This window comes from Chamaea fasciata, unplaced genomic scaffold (assembly GCF_029207755.1).
Source record: "Chamaea fasciata isolate MVZ Bird 193981 ecotype frontalis unplaced genomic scaffold, bChaFas1.0.hap1 SCAF_38, whole genome shotgun sequence".
NCBI classification, from domain to species: domain Eukaryota; kingdom Metazoa; phylum Chordata; class Aves; order Passeriformes; family Sylviidae; genus Chamaea; species Chamaea fasciata.
This window is the reverse complement of record NW_027094123.1, coordinates 1,303,740-1,320,498: the sequence shown is the minus strand read 5'-3', so window position 1 is coordinate 1,320,498 and position 16,759 is coordinate 1,303,740.

Here is a 16,759-nt window from a genome sequence, read left to right as displayed (position 1 = left end):
CAAAACCCAAACTGACAACTGGGGAGGCTGTGTCTGCTGCGACAGCCGGTACTGTGGGGCTGCAGGTGCTCCTGAAGTGTGGGCTTGTCTGAGCTGGGCCTTTTGCCTCTTTCAGGTGTGCCCGCTGCATTTGCAGCTGGCCCAAGACCAACAGCACCAGCAGGGTGACGTGGAGAGCTGTGCAGGGACCAGCCAGGAGCTGTCCTGTTCCTCAGCAACTGCCAGCCATCATTCTGCAATGAAGAGTTTTTGCAGGAAACAATTAGATTCAGTTTTTCACTGGCACAATGAGGCTCTTGCGAGCTGTTGTGCAATTTTACCGCTTGAGGCGGAGCTGTCCCTGAGACAAGAAATGGGAATTTGAGGTGTTACCGAACTGCTTTGAGATTTTCTGCTGGGACCCAGGAGAGAAGAGGGGAAAACCCCATCAGGAGACACCAGAGCCAGCCCTGGCCTCAGGGTGCAGCAGCAGTGTCCCCAGCAGAACAGTGGCTGCTGCTGAGAGAGGGAAGCACTTGGGGCCTCCAAGCTGAAGGTGGTGTTGGGTGTCCCTGGAGAAGAGGATGCCAGTGCACAGGTGTGGCCCTTGTTCCACGCCTGGGGTGTTATGGTTTTTTGAAATTCTATTTCCAGGGAATTTTCTGTAAACAGAAGAAATGTTTTTGTAACTGTACTTATGTTATTCATTTCATTTTCCTATGAGGGACTTCTTGATGTCCTTCTGGTCTGGCCAATGTGATTGAAGAAGTTTGCCTTTGTTTCACCAATCAAATTGGTCCGTGTAAAATAGTACAAAAGGGAAACACATCCCAAAAATAAAAGTCATTTTCAGCCTTCTAAATCTCGGAGTCTGTGTCATTGTGGTGTAAAACAGCGTCACACAGGTGCCCTGGGTGTTGAGCTCCTGCAGTTCTGTGCTCTGAGAGGAGCTGCTCAGCCTGCTGAGGAGCAGAAGGAAGCTGAGGCCTGGTTGATCTGGCACAGCGTCCCACCAGCTGCTGAGGGTACTGGAGCTCCAAACCACCCACTGATGGAACCACGGGGCCACTGTGACACTGTGGGGTCTTGCGGAAGAAAGGAGCCACGGTGACAGAGCAGGGCCTCATTGAAAAAAAATGGGGCCAGGACACCCTTGTTATGCTGTGGAACCTCATGGAACCAAGGGGCCATTGTAACACAGTGGAGCTTTTTCAAACCAAGGAGACCATTGTGACATGATGGAAGATGATTCAACCAGTGGGTAAGGCTGCTTGGAGCCAAGGATGCACTGTGACACTACAAAACCAAGGATTCCATTGGGACACAAGAGAACCTCATGGAACCAAGGGGCCATTGTGACTGTCATGTGAAGAGGGGAGGCTTCCTTGACCCTTAGTGTTTGTCTGTCAGCGGCCCAGGAAAGCTGAGACCCTTGTGCCCACCCAGTCTGTCAGTGTCCTCTCAGGGGAATCCTTCACTCAGCAGTCCTGCTGGTTTGGGGGGGTGTTTGACTGACTTAGGGAAACACTAACAGCACAAAGGAGACACCTCAGCAGCTCTTCCCTTTATTAGAGTGCGTTCCCTGCTGCCAGTGACTGCCAGCACTCAGGAAGGACTCACATTGACAGTTTATGCAGTAATAGCCTTTATTAATATAAGATCGCGACAGGTTAAGGTTCAGGGGTTGTCAGGGATAGTGTCTGACCGCAAAAATGTACTCAAAGGAATACAAAGACAAGCTCTAATCCCCAGTAAAACAATCAGTGTGCATAAAGTATGATTCTTACCCAACAGGCGTCCCCATAGGGAAGAAGACAGGTTCAGCCCCTTGACTGATGCCAGCTGGAGTTACCAAGGAGTCTTCCCTAACTTTTCTCCCATTCTCGACTTACTTTTATACTATTTATTTGTATTTAGGTGAAGCTGGAGTCAGACATACCTTTGTGTCTTGGGGATGGTTTTTTATGCCATACCATTTTTGTTGGTACCATCCCATCTTTGTTGTTGCTGTTTGTTTTGTTTGGGTTTTGTTTTGTGTCTGAGGTGGTCGCTGCCCCCCATGCCTGCCCCATCTCCACGCCTGGGAGTATCGTGATGAGTGAGAGCCAGACCATGGTTTCCGGCAAGATTTGGGGGCAGGCAAGGAGCAGCTCCTTCCTTCTGCGGGAGCTTTTTTGACTGGCCACACAGTTTTGAGGTCATGGTGCAACAGCAAAACTATGATGTAACTGCCATCACGGAAACCTGGTACAATGACTCACATAGCTGCAGCCCTGCACTCGATGGCTACAGGCTCTTCAGAAGAGACAGGAAAAGGAGAAGGGGTGGTGGGGTGGCCCTTTATATAAAGGAGGCTTTTGATGCCATAGGTATTGAAACTCATGATGATGAGGTTGAATGCCTATGGGTAAGAGTTAAGGGGAAAGCCAACAAGGCTGACATCCTACTGGGAGTCCGTTATCATCCACCCAACCAGGAAGAAGAGGTGGACAACTTACTCCATAAGCAGCTAGCGAATTTGTCAGGATCATCAGCCCTTGTTCTTGTAGACAACTTCAACTTGCCAGACATCTGCTGGGAACTTAATTCAGCAGAAAAAAAGCAGTCCCAGAAATTTTTAGAGTGTGTGGAGGACAACTTTTTTGTTGCAGCTGGTAGGTGAGCCCACCAGGGGAGGGACAATGTTAGATCGGTTGTTTACAAATAGAGAAGGGCTGGGGGGAAATGTGGTGGTTGCAGGCCGCTTGGGGCACAGTGATCATGAAATTAGAAAATTCTCAATATTTGGTGAAATCAGGCGGAACATCAATAAGACTTCTACACTGGACTTCTGGAGGGCAGACTTTGGCCTGTTTAGGAGACTTCTTCAGAGAGTTCCTTGGGAAGCAGACCTTAAAAACAAAGGAGTCCAGGAAAGGTGGGCATGCTTCAAAACAGAGATCTTGAGGGCACAGGAAGAGACTGTCCCTGTGTGCCGAAAGATGAGTCGACGAGGCAAACGTCCAGCCTGGATGGGCAAGGAGGTTTTGGAGAAATTTAGGAACAAAAAGAGGATGTATCATTTTTCGGATGGTCCGGTCCCTCAGGTAGTATTTTAAAGAGGCTGCTAGAGCATGTAGGAAAAGAAATTAGGGAGGACAAAGCTCAATTTGGACTTAATCTGGTGACTTCTGTGAAGGATAATAAAAAATGTTTCTACAAATATATTAATGGTAAGAGGAAAGGTAAGGCCAATCTTTGTTCTCTATCGGATGAGGGAGGGAACCTAGTAACTGCAGATGAGGAGAAGGCAGACGTGCTTAATGCCTTCTTTGCCTCAGTTTTCAGTGGGAAGACAACTTGCCTTCATGACAACTGTTCTCTTGGGTTGGTTGATGGTGTCAGGGAACAGAATGGTCCCCCCATTATCCAAGAGGAGGCAGTCAGAGAACTGCTGAGATGTTTGAATACTCATAAATCTATGAGCCCAGATGGGATCCATCCCAGGATGATGAGGGAGCTGGCAGATGAGCTTACAAAGCCACTCTCCATCATTTACCATCAGTCTTGGCTCACTGGCGAGGTTCCAGATGACTGGAAACTGGCCAGTGTGACACCCATTCACAAAAAGGGTGGGAAGGAGGATCCCAGTAATTATAGACCAGTAAGCCTGACCTCAGTACCTGGCAAGATAATGGAACAGTTTATACTGAGTGCCATCACGCAGCACCTACAGGACGGCCAGGGTCTCAGGCCCAGCCAGCATGGGTTTAGGAAGGGTAGGTCATGTTTGACCAACCTGATCTCCTTTTATGACCAGGTGACCCACCTGGTGGATGCAGGAAGGGCTGTGGATGTTGCCTATTTGGACTTTAGCAAGGCCTTTGAAACTGTTTCCCTCAGCACACTTCTGGAAAAGCTGGCAGCCCAGGGCTTGGACAGGAGCACTCTTTGCTGGATTGGGAACTGGCTGGATGGCCGGGCCCAGAGAGTGGTGGGGAATGGTGCTGCATCCAGCTGGCAGCCAGTCACCAGTGGTGTCCCTGAGGGGTCTGTGCTGGGGCCAGCTCTGTTCAATATTTTTATTGATGACAGGGATGAGGGTATTGAGTCTTTCATTAGTAAATTTGCAGATGACACTAAGCTGGGATTGTGTGTCGATCTGTTGGAAGCTAGGAGGGCTCTGCAGAGAGACCTGGAACAGTTGGATGGATGGGCAGAGTCCAGTAGGATGAAGTTTAGGAAGTCCAAGTGCCGAGTGCTGCACTTTGGCCACAATAACCCCCTGCAATGCTCTAGGCTGGGGACAGAGTGGCTGGACAGTGCCCAGACAGAAAGGCACCTGGGGGTTCTGGTAGACAGCCGACTGAACATGGGCCAGCCGTGTGCAGAGGCAGCCAAGGTGGCCAATGCCATCCTTGTCTGTATCAGTGCTCGTGTGGCCAGCAGGAGCAGCGAGGTCATTCTTCCCCTGTACTCGGCACTGGTGAGGCCACACCTTGAGTGCTGTGTCCAGTTCTGGGCCCCTCAGTTTAGGAAGGACGTTGAGATGCTTGCGCGTGTCCAGAGGAGGGCAACAAGGCTGGTGAGGGGCACAAGCCCTGTGAGGAACGACTGAGGGGACTGGGGTTGTTCAGCCTGGAGAAGAGAAGTCTCAGAGGTGACCTTACCACTCTCTACAACTTCCTGAAAGGTGGTTGTAATCAGGTGGGGGTTGGTCTCTTTCTCCAGGCAGCAACTGACAGAACAAGAGGACACAGTCTCAAGGTGCGCCAAGGGAAATACAGGTTAGATATTAGGAAAAAGTTTTTTACAGAAAGAATGATAAAGTACTGGAATAGTCTGCCTGGGAAGGTGGTGGAGTCACCATCCCTGGATGTGTTTAAAAAAAGACAAGACGTGGCACTTGGTGCCATGGTTTAGTTGAGGTATTAGGGCATGGCTTGGACTCGATGATCTTGAAGGTCTCTTCCAACCTAATCATTCTGTGATTCTGTGATTTTAATTTTATACTATTTCTTTCTGTTTAGGTGGAGTTTGCGTCTGACTTGAGTCAGACATAGCTTTGTTACCGATGGGTGTAAAATTCTCTCACTTTGCTTTTAAAGAGAGTCAGAAAGAACACAGAACTCATGGCCACTGAGGGGTGGTTGTATCTTGCGGGTGGGTAACTTTGGGATGGAGGTGTGCATTAATGTTACTGTTCTAGGCTTTAATGAACCAAGTTCATCTGGGGAGAGAGATTTCAGCAGAGTTTCTGGCTCAGCATCAGGACATCTTCCCCTATTTCCCTTGGCTGACAGGTGCTATGTGGTTTATTAGCTGCAAAGTACCATCAAATTCCCTTCCCTGCAAGGATTCCCACGGAGCCCAGCCATGGTGTCTCCACTCCACTCCACCCTCCATTCCATCCCTCTCAGCAGGAATGTATGTAGGGGCAATCATTGTGGGATAGGTTTCAAGTCCTGTCAACTTCATTCCATCCAGAGAGCAGCAATTGTCATTTACTGTATAATTTCTATACTTTTATAAGTCCTGTTAGGATGCCAGTAGAAGTCCCCAGTTTTCTCTAACTGTAGCCCCAGTTACCTGTGCACAGAATACCCAGTCCTTTTCTCACAGCACATTTCAGCGATATGATGTTTACAGACCGAGTGAAGAGCAGCAGAGCTCTCGGTGCAGCATTTGGTTAAGGAGCAGTGAAGTGCCAGGGCAGGTTTGGAACACGCTCTTTGTGTCTCTGCACTCCTGCGGTCTCGCAGCCCTGCAGGCACCAGCGAATCATGATTTTAAAGAGTTAAGATTTTAGCCAAGGGTTAGAAGCAATTTATATTGATTAGGATGCAAGTTAGAAAAACGAAAGATAAGTTAATGATTACTAGATGCTTAAGCTAGAGGTAGATGATGTATTGCTTGCTATTATGTGCTTGTTTGAGTTGTTTATAAAAGGAAATGAAATAGATGGACCATCATAATAACAAATAGAAACCAATAAAACCATGACCAGCACCTGGGCTCAATACTAATTGATCACAAAACAGGAGGGATTGGATCATGCCAAAAGGTCATGAAGGCCTGCCAGCAGCAAGAAGGTAGAAATGTCATTGTGATGAAGACTTTTCTGACTTCATCCTTCAAGACCACTGACTGAATTTGAGACCACTGACCCAATTCAAGAGAAGAACTGCACACGCGTGAAGGACTTTTAACCTCCTTTTAGTACAAAGTGCAAGTGGGACGTGCTGGGATTATGCATATGTATGAGCATTTTGTGTATGTAAGATTTGGGAAGTAAATAAGAGGGCAAAGAGCCTTGTAATTCGTGGGCATGACTCTAGGAGGTGAATCCCATGCCGCCTGACGTCGCAATAAAACATATCACTTTCTAACTTTAACTGGTTAGAGAGTCTTTGTCTGTGATTCTATTGATTTTACTCGATTCACCAGAAGCCCACAAGTGCCGGCCCCGGGGCAGCATGCCAATGCAGAGCTGGTCCCAGCTCCGGACCCGGTGTGGACACACTGGGAGGGTGAGAGGGAGCAGGGCAGCAGCACGCCTGTGGCTGGAGGGGATGTGCTGTCCAACCGAGACTGGAAATGGCACCTGGGAACTGCCACAGGAATGGCCTGGGAAACCACCTGGGAAGCACCCAGGAACCAACCCAGGACGTGACGTGATGGTGAGATATGAGCACAGCAGCTCATTGCTGAAGGATGCTGCTGTGGAGAAGGCAAAGAATTATCAGTGGCTTCTACCACAGATTAAAGATATTGTTAATGCAGCAGATATCGAGTTCATGGGCTTCCCCTTAGGAATGTGGGGGAAGTGGTATGGGCGTAACTCTGAGCTGCTAGTGGCCTTGGGTCTCTCTAAAACGAGGCTAGAGAAGATTGCCCGGGCCCTGACATCCAGAGCGCTCTCCTCTTCCGTTGATATTCTACACATTTTTGCTAGTAAAGCTCAGCTATTTGTACCCACTGAATAAAGTCTTAGGCCCCCTCCCTGCTATGGACGTCGGATAGTCGGAATCGGTTTCTGGGCAGGAGGGGTTCATCAGCTCACACCACGTTGTTTGCCCATTTGGGCGTTAAATTCTGATCTGGACCAGGTGGATGGGCCACCCTTACTTAACCCAGAAAAGGAACATGTATTTTATATGTTTATTAAGTAGCCAAATGCCTCGTCATCTAATCAGTGATGCGCATGAATGGATGAACAAGATTCCCACTGTCCCTACCTACTATCCAGTGAAACTGCAGCCAAGGGAATGGGTTTGGCAGAATCAGTGGGGAAAGAAGACCCTGTTGAGCTTGACTCTAGTCTGGCGCTGTGGAGAGACATGAGAGGGAACGCATTCAGGGAATCACTGAGGGAACTCACCCCATGAACCTTCCTAAAACTACCCCAGAACCACCCAAGGACCTTCCTGGAAAACCCCAAGCAGGAATCACCTGGGAACCTACCCCAGGGCCCATTCTCAGAACTGCCCTAAAACTGCCCAGGAACCACCACAGGAGCCCCTCCCAGGGACCCATCCCGGGAACTGCTCAGAAACCACCTGGGAGTAACCTGAGGACTGTTACGGAATCATCTGAAAACCCCTCTGGAAAGCCCTGCAGGAACTTCTTAGGAACTGCCTGGCAACCACTCCAGGAATGGTGTGGGAACCACCCAGAACCCCCAGAAACATGAAGAAACTCCACAGTTAGCAAATTTACTAGTTACTATTTGTTGTGCAAATTGAGTCCTGGAGTCCCTGGAACAGAAAGAGGCATCACAGCACATCTCTGTCACGCTGGAGTCACAGTGATCATGAGATGGTTCAGAAAGGTGTGGGACCTACTCAAAGTAGATCTTGCAATGGGTGCTCATCTATGATGTGTCTCTCGAAGTCTACCTATTTGTTTTAAAACACTATGAAGACTCCAAAGGATTGGGGAAAAACTCCAGCAAGAAGTCCACTCCTGCTGCAGTGCACCCCCGATGACAACATGCTGCAGCACGCGCTTGACCAAGTAGTCAAGGTTTTGACCTCCGCAGGATTCTCCTTACAGGAGGAAAAGGTCCAAAGGACGCCTCCTTGGAAGTATTTGGGCCTAGAGATCACTGTGAGGACCACTGTGCCTCAAAAATTGGCTCTAAACAGTGATCCCAAAACTCTGGCAGACCTGCACTCCCTGTGTGGGACCTTAAATAGGATCAGGCTTTGGCTAGGCCTCACCACTGATTGCCTAACACCCCTTTTCAATTTAATGAAAGGGGGAGAGGAGCCAAGCTCTCCAAGGATGCTGACCCCAGAGGCAAAAGCTGCCTTACAGAAGGTTGAAGAACTGCTGGAAAAGAGACAGGCACATAGATGCAACCCAGACTGTCCCTTCAAATTTATTGTGTTAGGTGAATTGCCACACTTTCATGGACTGATCTTCCAGTGGGACCAAGACCAGAGGGACGCACTCTTGATCATAGAGTAGATCTCCCTCAGTCATCATCGGTCCAAGAATATTACACGGCCACAGGAACTGATGGCGCAGCTGGTCAGGAAGGCCAGGACAAGGCTTCTTGAATTGGCCGGTTGCGATTTTACATGCATACACTTGCCAATTAGTTTATCTGATAATGGAATGTCACCAACCAACTTGACAAAACAGATGTTTGAATATCTCTTGCAGAACCATGAGGCACTACAGACTGTGCTGGAGAGCTACAACAGACAAATTTTGGTCCACGCCTCTGCCCACAAATTATTTGCTTCCAAATTCAATCTGGTACCAAAAGAAAACAGGAGCTGCAAGCCACTCAAAGCCCTAACAAGTTTTTACTGATACGTCCGGAGCATCCCGCATGTCAGTAATGACCTGGATGGATCCTCAGACTCAGCAATGGGAGACAGATGTTAAGTATGTTGAGGGATCCCCTCAAATTGCTGAGTTGGCTGCAGTAGTTAGAGCCTTAGAGAGGTTTGCAGAGCCATTCAATTTGATTACAGATTTGGCCTATGTTGCAGGGGTAGTGGCCAGGGCAGAACACGCAGTTCTTCGGGAGATCTCAAACAAAACACTTTTTGAGTTGCTCTCGAAACTTATTTATGCCGTCTCCCATCGAGAGCATCCTTATTTTGTGACGCATGTAAGATTGCATACCAATTTGCCAGGTCCAATTGCAAAGGGGAATAGGAGGGCAGATTCCCTGGCTGTTGCTGCGGTTGGTCTGGTAAAACTTCCTGACCTTTTTCAACAGGCAAAACTGAGCCATCAAATGTTCCACCAGAAGGTGCCAGGCCTGGTCAAACACTTCCACCTGAAATGCAATCAGGCCAGAGCAATTGTGGCCACATGTCCCCAATGCCAACACTACCATCGCTGGGCACAGAGTCAGCCTTAGAGGGTTGGAAAGCTGTGAAGTGTGGCAAACTGACATCGCACACATCCCCAAATTCGGCCAAATTAAGTATGTACATCTCTATTGACACCTTCTCTGGGGCAGTGTACACTTCTGCCCACGCAGGGGAAAGGGGAGAGCATGCAGTGAAACATCTGCTGCAGGCCTTCTCAGTGTTGGAAGTCACTAAAGAGATCAAAACAGACAACGGCCCTACCTATATTTCTGAGGTCCTTAATACCTTCCTGCAGAAGTGGGGAGTGGAGCATAAATATGGCATCCCTCACTCCCCCACTGGCCAAGCCATGATTGAGCGAGCCTCAAGAGAGTCCTGGACCACCAATGGGAGAGCAGTAGGGGGCTAACCCCTCAAGAGAGACTGTGCAAAGCCCTCTTCACCATCAATTTCCTAAACTGCTCTTTTGAGAATATGAATCCCCTGGTGGTCAGGCACTTCTCCCCTCATCACAAGTCCAAAGAACGTCCCCCAGTCCTAAAAAAGGACCCAGAGAGCAGGCAGATTGAGGGGCATACAAACTAGTGACATGGGGACGTGGGTACGCCTGCATGTCCATGCCACGGATTACAGTGGATCCCACAAAAGTGGGTGAAACCGTATGACCCAGTGCACTCCACAAAACCTCCAGATGATGAACACCGAGACGTGTCAGCAGTCAAAGGGAGGCACCTCAGTGAAGGAAACCCCTGTTCCCCCTTTTTACCCTGACTTCCCCTTCTTGAATATGTTTATTGATGATTTTTAAAGAACACTTAATTCCTCCCATGTTTTATTCTCCTAGGAAGAAGCCATCCCCAAAAATGTCCCCTTTAATGTGGGCCCTTGCCATCACCACCATCCTGATGCCAGGTTCAGAAGTGTAGATCATTCCGCAACCCAAGGAAGAACGTCTGGGTTGCACTTGCAGAGATCCTCTGGCAGGACCACATCTGCCTGTCCGCAGCAGCAACAGAGAACCCAGTCATCATGCCTAGTGGGGATCCCTGCTGGAGATCCAAAAGAAAACAAATTCGGAAAAGACCCCATTTAAAATGCTTTATAGAGGAGGCTCAACCTATAAGCTCCAGCTCCCTGTCACCAACCCCTTTATCCTCTGGAGCAACTGGTTGGAGTCATTACCTAAATTGGACCAAGAACCTCAAGAATTTGAACTCCTGGGCTCCTCTGCTGCCTCACAGTGTGCTAAATTTAATTATGAACTCTCTTACTGCCAGAACTTATATCAAGCTGTCTGCCAATATAAAAAGCAATTCACTGTGGCCAACTGGTGCACCACCCTTGCCAAAACTAGTAGGTTCTCCACAGAGGATGGGAACCGCCAAAAACTAGACAAGGGAACCTTAGTCATCTGTGGGGATCGAGCATGGGCTGGGATCCCCTCTCGCCTAACAGGAGGCCCACGTGTGCTGGGGCGGTTGTTGCTGTTTACCCCCAACAAAACCCAAACTGACAACTGGGGAGGCTGTGTCTGGTGCGACAGCCGGTACTGTGGGGCTGCAGGTGCTCCTGAAGTGTGGGCTTGTCTGAGCTGGGCCTTTTGCCTCTTTCAGGTGTGCCTGCTGCATTTGCAGCTGGCCCAAGACCAACAGCACCAGCAGGGTGACGTGGAGAGCTGTGCAGGGACCAGCCAGGAGCTGTCCTGTTCCTCAGCAACTGCCAGCCATCATTCTGCAATGAAGAGTTTTTGCAGCAAACAATTAGATTCAGTTTTTCACTGGCACAATGAGGCTCTTGCGAGCTGTTGTGCAATTTTACCGCTTGAGGCCGGAGCTGTCCCTGAGACAAGAAATGGGAATTTGAGGTGTTACCGAACTGCTTTGAGATTTTCTGCTGGGACCCAGGAGAGAAGAGGGGAAAACCCCATCAGGAGACACCAGAGCCAGCCCTGGCCTCAGGGTGCAGCAGCACTGTGCCCCCAGCAGAACAGTGGCTGCTGCTGAGAGAGGGAAGCACTTGGGGCCTCCAAGCTGAAGGTGGTGTTGGGTGTCCCTGGAGAAGAGGATGCCAGTGCACAGGTGCCCTGGGTGTTGAGCTCCTGCAGTTCTGTGCTCTGAGAGGAGCTGCTCAGCCTGCTGAGGAGCAGAAGGAAGCTGAGGCCTGGTTGATCTGGCACAGTGTCCCTCCAGCGGCTGAGGGTACTGGAGCTCCAAACCACCCACTGATGGAACCACGGGGCCACTGTGACACTGTGGGGTCTTGTGGAAGAAAGGAGCCACAGTGACAGAGCAGGGTCTCATTGAAAAAAATGGGGCCAGGACACCCTTGTCATGCTGTGGAACCTCATGGAACCAAGGGGCCATTGTAACACAGTGGAGCTTTTTCAAACCAAGGAGACCATTGTGACATGATGGAAGATGATTCAACCAATGGGTAAGGCTGCTTGGAGTCAAGGATGCACTGTGACACTACAAAACCAAGGATTCCATTGGGACACAAGAGAACCTCATGGAACCAAGGGGCCATTGTGACTGCCACGTGGAAAGGAGAGCCCTGTCACCAGACCCTCTGCAACCCTCCCTTCTCTCCCTTTTGTTCGATGCCAGCTGGTTACCTAGGTATGGAGAGGAACAGGAAGCCATGGAAGGAAAAGACACCAAAAGAACAGAAACCCCTGCATGGGGCAGCACAGATTAGGCCTTGTGACCTCAGCTCAGACCTGGAAGCCCCCTGGATTTGAGCATATCAGTCAGAGGAGGGAAAGTCTAATGGGGATTCCCTCAGGAACAGGAAACAAAGGGGGAAGAGCCCAATGCTGAACCTCTGCCTCACCTATGCTTAACCTGGAAAAGGAACATCTAGTACTTGATGTGTTAAAAAAAATAGCCAAATGCCTCATCATCTAACCACTGATGCTCATGAATGGACGAATGAGATTGCCACTGTCTGTACCTACTACCCAGACAACTATGAGAGCACAGTTACTAACTGGGCCTTGCCGTGGAAATCGCAGCTCCCGCCAGACACCCTGGGGGTAACTGAGTCCACTTCTGCCCCAGTGTGAGAGAGATGGTAATAGTTACCCCTTCCCATCATCTGGACTCACCACCCAGCAACAGCTTCACAAAAAGGTGAAATCAATTTTTTGGCAGCAGTTTAAGGAGCTCACTACCCAAAGTCTGGCCCATGGGCATTAGATTGACACAGTTCAACAGTAGCTGAGGGTCTGCTGTTCACTTAGACAACCCTCAACTTGACTGACTAATCGTACAAATTTGCACAAAGGTGCAGTTGATATGACTACTCCATGTATGAATGGCTACATAAACTGATCCTTCTAATTTGAAGAAAGTCCTGGCCCCAAATTTTACACCTGTACTCTCTAAAATGGTGGAAAAAAGGCTGATCTAGTGAGGTTGGAGTTTTGTAACTCTTAGGTATAGATTAATGAGGAATTCCATCTTCACACCCAGTGGAAGGGTTTGGCCAGATACCCCGAGGTGTATGAGGTTCTAACAACTGGATCTGACTCAGGAGGAAATAAAATTTACAGACAGAAGCGAGGAAAGCAGTCTTGACAGGCCACCTATGTTCAACCCTTAATCAGGACCAAATTATACTGAAGCTGACCAAGGTGGACAGGCCACGTACACTTAATCTGGAAAGGGAACATATATGAAAATATATGTTCGATAAATAGCCAAATGCCTCATCATCTAATTAGTGATGCACATGAATGGATGAAGGAGATTCCCACTTTCCCTACCTACTATCCAGTGAAACCACAGCCAAGGGAAGGGGCCTGATGGAACAAGTGAGAAAAGACCCTGTTGAGCCTGGTGCACTCTCAACAGTGTGGGATGATCCTCTGCTGGTGTCCCAGCCACCAGTGAAATACCACTGCTCTCATCATTTTTCTGAGCAGACCTGGCCTCCTGGGTAGAGGAGGGAAGGCCACCCAGGCCAGCGGCAGGCAGACCATGTCTGAGTCCCCAGTGGGTAGACCTGGCCTTCCGTGAACAGACTTGGCATGCTGGGGACACTAGGTACACCTGGTCGCCTGCTCCAATGGGGTGACGTGGCCTCCCATTCCAGCGGAGAGCAGACCTGCTTCCTGTGACCAGACTTGGCCGGTGGGGAATACTTGTGACAGTTTATTATACTCCAGCACTCAACACAGAGGCTTAGGATTGACTGGATTGATGAGACTCATTCCAAGCATTCAAGCTAGGAGATTGCACAGACTAGCACAGTCTTCAGATGAGATAATCAAAGAGGTTCTAAAAAAGGATGGTGTAGAATCTAAGTACGCCAAGCTATGGATGAGAGCCAAAGGAGATGAAAAGCAAATCCCATCTGTAAGGACTACTAGGCCAAGGGTCACATTACAAGTAGCAGCAAGAGAGCGTCTGTCTGAATGGAAAGGCCAAGCCCAAAATTTAAATATCCAAAACCGTGTGACTGGAGAAGCAAAGAATTTCAAACATGGAAACGGCTCGTATCCCCAGTGCTGAGGAATAGCACACTTTGAGAATGATGGTTCTGGTGGCATCCCTGCCCACTCAGTGCCTGAGCAGCTCCCAGCCAGCCCTGCCACCCGTTCCTCCCCCCACCCTCACCTCCCTGAACCACGCCACCCCAACTCCAGTCCCTAGTGACATCAGAGTTGTCTCCAGCCTGCTCAAAAGTGGAGAGATCACAAACAGGCACAGGGTGTCCATAATGACATCTCAAGTCTTTCTGGGCTGCTAATGAGCAATGAGGACACAGAAGGCCACAGTGACCCTGTGGTGACATCCCAAAGCTCTTTCATCTTCCAAAGACTTGCAAAGTACCAGGCAGTCACCAGTGCCCATGAGGACAAGAGGTGTCTCTACATGTTAAGGAGCCCAGGTGGCACAGGCACTCACTGAGGTTCTGTGGTGACATCCCAGAGGTCGCCAAGCTCTTAACACTGAGGTCATGGGCAATCCCAGGGGCTCCATGGGGACATACCAGGAGTGTCCCATTTGCCAAACCATACTGACCTCACAGACTGTCAAAGGGTCTCAATGGTAACATCACAAGTGTCTCCAGGCTTCTAAGCAGCTGTGATGTCACAGGCACTCCCAGGGGTTCCACAGTGACATCCTAGAAGTCTCCATGCTGCTAAAAAGCTGGAATGTCACAGGCACTCACAGGATCTACAACGGCATTCCAAAGGTGTCCAAGGCTGCAAAAGAACCATGAGGTCACACGCTGTTACAGGGACTCCACAGAGACATCCCAGGGCTTCCCAGGCTGCTAAAAAACTACTCTGTCACAGCCACTCTGAGGGCTTCCATCGTGACATGCTGTCACGATCCGCTCACACAAGCGGGGTTCGTGATGGTTCGTTTTAGGGATCTCAGAGCGCAAAAGACACAGCGGGGGACAAACTCAGTTTACTCAATCACAAATGCACCTTTATTTAGTGCCAACAAATGCGATAGTGGGGAGAGAAAAGAGAATAGTAAGAAGGAGAGAAAAAGAGGGGAAGGGGATTATAGCTACCAACATGGAGGGTCGAGTCCTTGAGGCTTTTGAAGATGCCTATAGACGCGAGTTTCTCCAGTGGGGTGATCACAAAAGTGAGCGGGGGTCTCCAGGGTTTTTATAGTCCTCTCCGAAGCGACAGGCAGTTGGCCAAACAGGTGGGGGAAATTATTGCAATGTGTTCATTTAGAGAACCCAGAACAAGTCGGTCGTCAGCAGGTACAGTGTCAACCAGTACAAGTCAGCAGGTGCAGTGTCAGCAGGCGCAGTCACTTCACCGTGACTTGCCCATTGTTTCTGCTCAGGTTCTGATGTTCCGATATGGGTGCTGGGTTTTTCCATCGAACACACCTGCAGGCAGCACTTGGCCAACATCCCACCTCAGCCAGGCCAGAACTCCTGTGTTGAGATTTTAAAGTCCCTTTTAGGGGTTTCAGTCTCTGTCCTTGACGATGGTCGTGAGGCAGATGAGGGATCTTCAGACCGTCTCTTACACCACCCCGTGACTCACGATTGTCGTCAAGAGAGCTCCTTCTGCAGGGTTCCGTAGTCTTGCGAAGTCTTCAGGACTCGTCCATGTCAGTAGCATATCCCGGAAAAAAACAGGGACAGTAGAGAGTGTGTGTGAAAGAGAGAGAGAGAGAGAGAGAGAGAGAGAGAGAGAGAGAAATAGGAAAAGGAAATAAAAACAAAACAAAATCAATCAATATTGATTAAAACAATTTCATCAAAATAATCAAAACAAATCATCAAATTTCTTAAAGTTATAACAATTTTCAAACAAAAGCTTAATTTTGATTACAATATAACATAATTAAAACAAATAACAATAATCAAAACAAGCCATTAACATTTTCAAATTAATCTGCTGTTGGAGGTCTAATTTTCGCTGTTTGGGTAGTACGTCTCGTGTCAATAACTTTGGGAGTGTCTCTTGCAAAAGGGGTCTTGACTAAACTGTGTGCTTCCATTATAGATGCCAAGTGTGTCAACTTCTTCATCATTTTCCGATTTAGGATGTATAAAATGACTGATAAGACAAAACCAATCAAAACCAAAATCAAAAAAAAACAATGGGATAACACACTTTGTTCAGGATACCTGTAGCCGTAGGTGACCACCCAAAAAGGGTATCCTACCACCCGTGTTCAGCATCTTTTCTTACTCTTTTCATGACATGATGTGTTTTTCTCACTTTGTAATGAATAGTTACCAGGGTTTTCTGTCTGTTTTTCTTGATCTTTTCCAAAATCTCAATTAAATCCTGATGAAGCAACAATTGCTCCACCAAAGTAAGATTCATCCCAATAGGGGGAGGCAATAATTTGTGCATCACTGTATAATCAGATTGTAAAAGGTGATAAAAGGTAACTGGGGCTGAGTAAGAAAAGTCACATCTTGTAATTGTGGTAAAGTTACAAATACAAAATTTTGAGTGATTCTTAAGATTCACTACTATTTTTTCTACAAACACTACATTACAAGCAGCTCTAAAGCATGCACACCCATTGCCTATACATATTAGCACTACTTCAAAAGTTTGGTTAGGGTGAATTTCAAAGTGGCAGATATTTTGTTCAGTGTCCAGACAAATGTCTTGAGCTATGATTGCATTACTCTCACAGATGAAACCTTACTGTTCTCGAACAATACATGAGTCTAAATTGACAGTTTGCCATCTCTCGCCATTTTGACGGGCCCATTCTCTGTGCTCAAAAGCATAGAGAATAGCTCCATCATGATTCAGTCCTAATGCAATGATAGGAAATATCGAGTGTACAGAGGCATTACATATGGTTAACACAAAAGCTGTAACTGTGTTGGTATTGGGGTTATAGGTAAAGTTTACTAATTTCCACCAGGATTGGAATTCCTTTTCAAAATCATTTGCATTGTCTCAAATTATTTTCCAAATTTCAGTAGGAAAAGTGCCTTCTTCTCCTTCCCTTATG